This window comes from Octopus bimaculoides, chromosome 2 (assembly GCF_001194135.2).
Source record: "Octopus bimaculoides isolate UCB-OBI-ISO-001 chromosome 2, ASM119413v2, whole genome shotgun sequence".
NCBI classification, from domain to species: domain Eukaryota; kingdom Metazoa; phylum Mollusca; class Cephalopoda; order Octopoda; family Octopodidae; genus Octopus; species Octopus bimaculoides.
In genome coordinates, this window is record NC_068982.1 from 141226494 (window position 1) to 141235439 (window position 8946).

Here is an 8946-nt window from a genome sequence, read left to right on the forward strand (position 1 = left end):
ATATATATATATATATATATATATATATACATATATACACCACCAACACTATCACTACGATCAGAGATGATGACTACGGCAGCACCGCAACCACTCCAATAGAAAATACAGTAGAAACGTGAAAAAACCAAGTTCAGAAATACATCTAGCCGGCGGGACCTGCCTTTGAGCGATGTCTGTACACCCACACCTAGTCTTTTAGGATTCCGGAAGAGGACGCTACGTCATATCCCTGGCCAGCCACTTGTGGCATGTAAAGAATGATGGAACCTAATACGAAATAAAGTGGAATATGATAGATCATCCCGGGTCCTATATAAACAGGAGCGGGGATGCAAGTTTTGTATAGCAAAGCGGGCAAGGATCGTTATAGACTCGCTGGAAGGAGATCTCTCTTAAACTCAAGAAATGAGATCTATAATTCCTTCCACCATTTAAGATGCTACCTGCTGTACGTTAGGGTTCCACTGTCCGTCAATTAGTGCTGAAAAAGTTTCTTTCAGAGGGGATCCAACGTAAAAGCGGAGATTTCCTGTTTGCCCATTAGAAGTATAAGATTTGCCAACCGGACCGGTCTAAAGAACACAACTCATCCCGTTGAAAGCTCAGTCAGTGTACTTGTTTGCAAATTTAACTGAGCGTGAGGATTTTGCTACCGTTAGTTTCAAGAGAGCTTATATTGTCTCTGCCGTCAGCGTCTGGCGAGTCGTTTAGAAAGCTAATGTTTTTATGCATGCAAAACCAATGGCCACTCTTTGACCGGACTTATATCTAAATTTACGTATATATACATATATATATGTGTATATATATATATATATATATATATATATATGTTTGTGTGTGTGTGCGTGTGTGTGTGTGGGTGTGTGGGTGTGTGTGTGTGCATAGATAATACAGAGACCGCAAGGCAGGCCAGCGAGAGAGAGAAAAGTGTTATAAGATATGAGAAAATATATTTACGTGCTCACGTAAATCTAATATCAGAGTTATATGTCAAAAGGCTGGATTGTTAGCAGAGATATGTGTGTTATATCAAATTTGAAAACTTAACCAGATTTTCTACCCTGGTTGGGCTGTTTCCGAATGTGTCAGAAGCAACGCGTATACAAAATACAACGTGATAAAATATTAATAAAATATAATTAGATGATATATTCTATGCGAGAATTTTTCATGGATAAAATTAATGTTCCAGTTACTGTAATATTATTTCAAAATATGGTCTGAGATCAAATCACTTCTCAAAGAAAAGAATGTTATGAATATGTAAAATGTTGCTTTATATGATCTAAAATCTAATACTGACTTATTTTTCTAAAATATTTTACAATGTATTATTTTTCTCTAATACTTTGTATATTTATCTGTAATAAAATTATAAAATATCTATTACAGCAAAGTATATAGTATTTCTCTTGAAATTTGTGCATGTTATATAACAATGTATGTCTGGTCTCGAGGAACAAATTTTAATATTTAGAATCAAAGATCAAAAGGTTCACTAAAATATATCAATCCAGAGAGTTTCTATAATTGTTTATTTTAGAAAACTTTACTTTGTGTTATTTGAGTGTTTGATTTAACAGGAAGTTATCTTCATAGTGACAAAGATGAAGATGCTCTCATTTCAACGCGCTCGAATTTACTCGTGATCAATGCATCCCGATTGTTAATATACTGTTTCTCTTCTATGCATTGCCTCAAGAGCTAATATGTCCTTCCTTATTTAAGATATTAATGAGGAAAATGACTACTGGCTAGAATTATTAGTTTGGAACATGATTTAATGTGAATCCGTTTTATGTTTGCATAAGTCTATCTCAAATGTTTTAGTTAATTTAGTCATATGCAAAATCCCACATTATGTAACTATTGCGTTTTGCGAAATACGTTGAAATTTAAAGGGCTAAAGTTTAAAATTTACTCGACATAATCATCTGTTGAAATGATCGAATCGTTAAAGTAGACAGCTCCGAGGTGATCCTAGATAGTCGTCTTTGCACATTGAGTTGTAGATTGAAATTGATTTCATTATTTATAGTTTTAATATAAAACAATATATATTTTTTAATGAACGCTGAAATTTATAAGTATGTATTTGTCTATCATTTCTGAGATATGTTCAATGAAAATACAGTAAATCTCCAGTTACCAACTAAACGCCGACAATTCTAAAAATGAGTGAATATTTTTTTTTTCACAATGTCTCTAAACAATATCCGATGAATGATACACGATGACTAACGGTACACAAAATACTTTAGCTAAAGATATATTTGTTTAAATTATGTTATCCTAAAAATTTTATAGAAAAATTTTATAGTCCCCTACTTATTGTAAACCATAACATACTTTGTATCATAAAATATATTTTCTATAAAACTAATCTCTTTACAGCTTAATGTTTTTCCATCCATCTCTATATTACATATACACAAAAACCCAACGATACTGTGTCTATATCAATACATTTTATGCATGTTTTGCTTTATTTCATATTTCACAGCATATTCGTCTTCGAAATAAATAATAGTTATCATTGTGTTTATGACTGCAAGTTTTAATAGAAACTTTTTTTTATCTATGAATATACACACGTATATTTATTGCGTCTGCAACAATTCAGTTACTTACATATGCCTCCAGAATATGGCGTATTACAAAATAATCTTTACTTACAACTTTAGTTGCTTGAAGCAAAAGCAAACACAATACATTAGATATAAGAAAATAATATTTAGCCATATTTCAACGATCAATTCTTTTCTTATAATAAGAAATAACAAACTACGATGTTTACTTAACCACTAACACATCATATTTCAAAACAAATTGATTAAACTTGGCTATATTTAATAATGCTAAAAAAAACGCCCTTCAAATTGGGAGAACTGATCCATTTGTAAGCGAATTTCATCTACAAATGCTTTTGAAGTTTAATTCAGTGAGATATTTTAATGTGTGCTCAATAACAGTTCGCGTACAGCTATTTCAAGTGTTATCTCATATAACCGGTTTCAACTTCTGGCACAATGTCAGCAAGTTTTGGAGAGCAGAAGTCAATTACATGGTCTCCAATGTCCAACTGTGACTTATTTTATCGACCGCGAGAGGATGAAACGCAAAGACGAGTGAGGGTGGGTGGTGAACCATGATTAATGATTTTCGTAGACATGATGTTCAAAGCCTTTTCCTCCTTACCAGCGTCATCAATATCAAAACTACGACTACATACACTTATCAATTATTCTACTATTATTGACATCGACTTCGTAATTGTCATGAAAATTATTTTCAACACAGTCATCATAATCGTCATCAGCATCGTTATCATTGTCGCCGTCGCTTTTGCTGTTCTTATCGTCATCCCCATATCATCATCATCATCATTATCATCATCATCATCATCATCATCATCATCATCATCATCATCATCTATAAACCCGTAACTGTTGAGAGGCTCACTGCGTCATTGTTAAATTCAAAGAAATTTGCATTGTCACCGTTTCCGTCCTGCACACTTCGTCTGGATGCAAATCAACCCTCGAACATTTAGAGGAGTAGTGTATACATTACATACAAAGCATTGTTCTCATAAGCCAACTTGAAAGTAAAATATTCAACAAAATGATATATCTGCACAAAAACAAGCGAATATAAAGTTTCGAAATTTTGATATTAAAATAACATATAATGGAGGAAGCAGAAAGAACAACGAAGACGGAGAGACGAAAACACAAACACATCTGAAGCGTATATTGAGTTTCATACAAAAATTGAAAGCAGAAGAATGAATTTAAACATAATACGGAAAGGAAGAAAATAAATGTTGGCTCAAGGTAGAATAATTATGTTATATTAGCAAAAAGGAGAAGCTGTAGATATAATAAGTGATGGGTATTGTTGGACATATCATTACATACGTATACAACTGAATAATAGTTTTGTTTTTTCTATATGTTATATGTAGATATATATATATGTAAAACTGAACATTCGTTATGTTATACACACACTTATACATGTGTACATCTACATAAAAATACACACGCTCATAAACGCACATGTATATATATATAGATAGATAGATAGATAGATAGATACACATACACAGACACATAGATATTTATACACGCACACATACACACTCGCACACAATATATAAGTGCTACCACATATTTGTTGTATTTCGGTGTCGTTATACGTTCATGTGTTTGACGACATATATGTACGTGTCAATATGCATATAAATACCTATCTAGTTAATATACATACAACATACATCCACCCATAAATATATACACACATACATGTATATATGCATACATACATACGCATATGCAGACACTGTTTTAAGAACCTACTGCAATGGAAATATGTTAACAAATATTAAGGTAAATAATTATGGCATTGACTTCCTTTTCATCCCTTGGAAATATTTATGAGGTCCTTAATGTTCGAATAGATATACCTAAATGCAGATTAATTGTTAGAGAGTAATATGCGAATTGAAGACGTATGCTCGGTTATATTTTTGTGCTACGAACAAAAGTTCGAGAGGCCTTGTAAGTGGCAAATAGTTGAAACCCTATGACTACATCGGATTTCGTATGTCTGCGCAAAAAGCTTCGAAATAACAAGGCGCAATATTTTGTTTTCTAGAACAACAATTCTTTTCGAATGTCCTATTGTAAACAACAGAATAACGCGTAAATCTCGTATTTTTCAAAACCGAATCATTGTACTTATGCTTCAGAATTTCGTGACTCTTTTGTTATCTACAGGTGTATGTCTAGAAGAGTAAAGTCATTGAGTAATAAATTTTTATTACAATCGTATACTAAATGCATTGACGCATACAGCCCTCTGAAGAATCTTCTATATTTGCAAATATTTTAAGATAATACGCATTTCTATATTTTGGGACGATCATATTTTACACAAATAAATACACGCACTATATATTCGTTCTTCACTTCAGCTTTATCTTTCTCATATTTGTGACCTCTGACTTAAATTTCTCGTTACACATCCTGTGACTTTCGCTCCCGCGTTCCACCTCCTATTCTGTTTTGTTCATTGGACTAAACAGAAAAGGACTCAAAAATATGAACTATAACGAAGTAGAAGTGAAGAACAAATATATAGTTTTTAGTTGGAAAAAAATGACCATCACGAAATATAACGATATCTGTTTCAACTAACGATTTCATTTGAGGAAACTTCCAGAACAAAAACATAGAGGTTAAAAGAAAAAAAAAAATTCCTTTTACAGAAATGAATGTAATTTGAATTACTTGTGAAGAATAACTTTGATGAAGACAAGTCTAAAATAAACTTTTCCCCTTTACTCCGCAATACATCGACTCTTCTTTGGGATTTGTATTTAATGACCTGTAGATTTCTTTAAGATCGTGCATTTTGTATTTTACCGCTTACGTTTTAAAACTCTTAGCGCGTATTGTTGTGATATATAGCTATTTTATGAATTTGTTGTTCTGTAATTTACTAAAGTGACATGAATAAAGTTTAATTTGGCGTGTTTGGTTGCTGTAGTTGTTACTGTTGATGTGCTTGTCATTTTTTGTTGCTGTTTAGTTGCATTCCTTTATTTGACCCTTGTATTATTGCATTTGTTCTTCCTACAGTCGGTGACTTAGCTGGTTTCGCTCTTGTGGTGTTTTACTTTTAGTTACGTATCGTATCGTGTTGTGGTTGCATTACACAAGCTGGTACCGACTATCTATTATCGCGCCTGGTAATATGTACAACCGTCTCTCATATATCTTCTCATGACGAAATTAGTATCCTTCTGCACAATATTCAGTTATTAGATAGGAAAAAGTCTAAACAAGCCTTCGGTTTCGTCTCGGAAATTTTAATTGCACGCTTTAGTTTGTAAGAAACATTGAGCAACTTCTTCCTGGAAAAATATACTTACTCAACAGAGATTTTTGGAAACTTCTCCACCACTTCGTAAATTGAAACGGTTTTGATAATTTGTATATGCATAAAAATATTTTCCATTTTTGTATCAGTGGCAATCTTAGCATATAAAAAGTAGTATGACAGTTCTCAGGAGTTTGAATAATAATGATTTTGCTGCATTATTCGGCTAAACTGGTTGCCGGAACTCGGCGTACGATTGTTTACAACTCTTTTTAATGCTCACACAATTTTCTACGACTTCATTGGTCTTCTACCGTTGCTACTCGTACGTGGATACCAAATAATATTTGGCTTCACTTGTTCATGCCGTTTTGTAAAAGGCCGCATAAGTAAGAGGTGTATGGATTTTAAAAAATCTATTCTCACAAGAAGATAATAGAATACTGGTGAAAGTAATTACGAATAACTTTTCCAGAAATGGGATTAGACGAAGAATTACAGATTTGATTGGAGTAGACATCAGAGTCGTCATAATTTATTTTCTTACTTTCAAATTTCGAATACACCGAAGAGAAATCAAGTCTAGAAAGCCAGCAATGCAAATGTGAGCATTGTACAATGTATATAAATAATTTGTAGAGTATAGAATAAAATATTTATTAAAATAAATATAGGGTTTATATATCATAAGAAGATATCATAGAAATCAAGTTTGAATCTTCATCGATGATTCAACAGAATTTAAATTACAGAAATGTTTTTTAAAGCTACTCACAATTTAGTGATCGTCGAAAAGACGTAGCAAAGTTAACGATGAATGCGTACTACAGATTCGCCAAGAGTATGACATTAATTAATTACTTAGTTACTTTAATGATAATGCAATTTCCTACACGCTGCACATCTGTTCTGATAAGAAATTACAGTCAAGAGTAATTTTTAAGTAGAGGTGATTTGTATCTTCCGACTACAGTGTTGGTGACGAAGACAGGTTTTATGTTATTATCAGCAGATTGGACAACACTTACATTTGAGAATCTTCTCAGATCAAAGAGAATTCATTCCACACAGACAGTAACACACATCCTGAAGATTAATGTTAAAACTGGAGTAGAAAAATTCTTAAGATGTCAGCAAAGTAAATGTGAGTATTGTATAATGTATATATTGAATTTGTAGAATATGGAATAACATACTTTTTAAAATAAATGTGATTTTTATATATCATAGTAAGACAACCTAAAGTTCAATAATTTGTCCAATTAGAATCACATGACATTGCGTCTACTTTTCTGAAAAGGAAAATAGGAATTATGTTAATAACTTAATGCTTTCAAAGACATTTAGTTTTAACTTGAGTATATTTTACTCAAAAAGTAGAAATTTTAAATGGAGAAGAGCATTAAAAAACTTCGAAGTTCGAAGTCAACAAAGTAACAGAATCAAACTAAAAATCTATAGCGGAAGATTTTATGCAATCTAATAAGTTTACTATGCATCATTTTTGGTGAGCAAGACCATGTTTTCAAATGAAAATATTAAATATAGAAAATGATGGAGTGAAAGTTCTTGTACACAATCTAATATTACATTCAACACTGTTACCTGCTGTTCTTGTTATGTACGTCCAGTATGACATGTCTTAGGCTGTTTATTAGCAAATATACTATTTGTTGATTTTCTAAATAAGAACAACCGTTCTTTAACAGCTGTGAGTGACTGATTGGGTGTAAAGTACATAGTTGAGGAGTTTTAATGAGGAAAAAACAATTGCACACTCAGACCGATAAGATCTTTCAAAGCTTACTTAGCAATTTTCCCACGTAGCTGTATACAGATAATTTCCTCCGGACATGCCTTTGCAGCAAAATGTCATCCCACTTCCAAACAGTGAGGAGGAAGAAGCTAAATATTATTGTGCAGCCCTAATTCTTCTTAATGTATCTCTCTCTCTCTCTCTATCTCTCTCTCTCTCCCTCTCTCTCTCTCTCTCTCTCTCTCTCGTGTATGTTTAAACACGGCGCAAACAGACAGACACCACACGCATACACATATATATAAATATGAGGACGCATATTGACTCATTAATTAACATTATTTCAACATATACCGTGTATTTCAATATCATACATAACACTTCAAATGTTCTATTGTCTACCATATTAAGTTTAATATTTAATTATCATGTCTCTCATTTATACAATGCCACTACCACTCATTTTTTTATCATTTTTCCTTTATTGTATCGACACATACACTTCGATATCTATCTCCTTACGTTTATATTCATGTAAATATACTTGTAATTTACTGTCTTTTACCTGCATCATTCACAAACGCTTCTTAATATTTTCCTTTCTTTCCGTTTTGGTTTTATTGTCACATGTAATGATGCAATTACTTTTCAATTTAATACACTTTTAACCAGATTTTCTTAAGCATTATTCATATATTTAAACGCCTCCAATCTTTTAGTTCTTTCTTTCTATATATATATATATACACATACCATTTAATATCCTTTAATTTTCCTCATCTAAACCAGTTTTACTCGTATCCCTCTCAGCGATACATTTTATCTCATGAGTGCTAGAGAACTACTACGTTTTCTCTAATATAGTTATCAACTTCTAATTCATGTCATTTAAAGATTTATCTCAGCGTTGCTGTCATCCTTTTAAATTAGCAGTCAACCTTAGGTTAACATACGTCAAGCGATAGCATACATATATGCTCAACCCAACCTACGGTGTTTGCCATAGTACATGCCTCCGAATTTACAGCTTAAAAAGCGTTTGTCTGTGTGTTTTTGTGTATGTCTGTGTATGTGCGCGCATTTGTGCATACGTGTGGGTGGAGCATGTGGTTTAGCGGTAACGGTTTTGCGCTCATGGTGGTAAGATTGTGGTTTCGATTCTTAAACTGGGAAAATGAGTTGAGTTATTCAACAAAACACTTCATTTCATGTTGCACAAGTTGATTCAACCAGCAAAAATAAACAATCTCAAAAATAAAGAGGCGCCTCATTCAGGGCGGAATAAAAGAAAATATTCA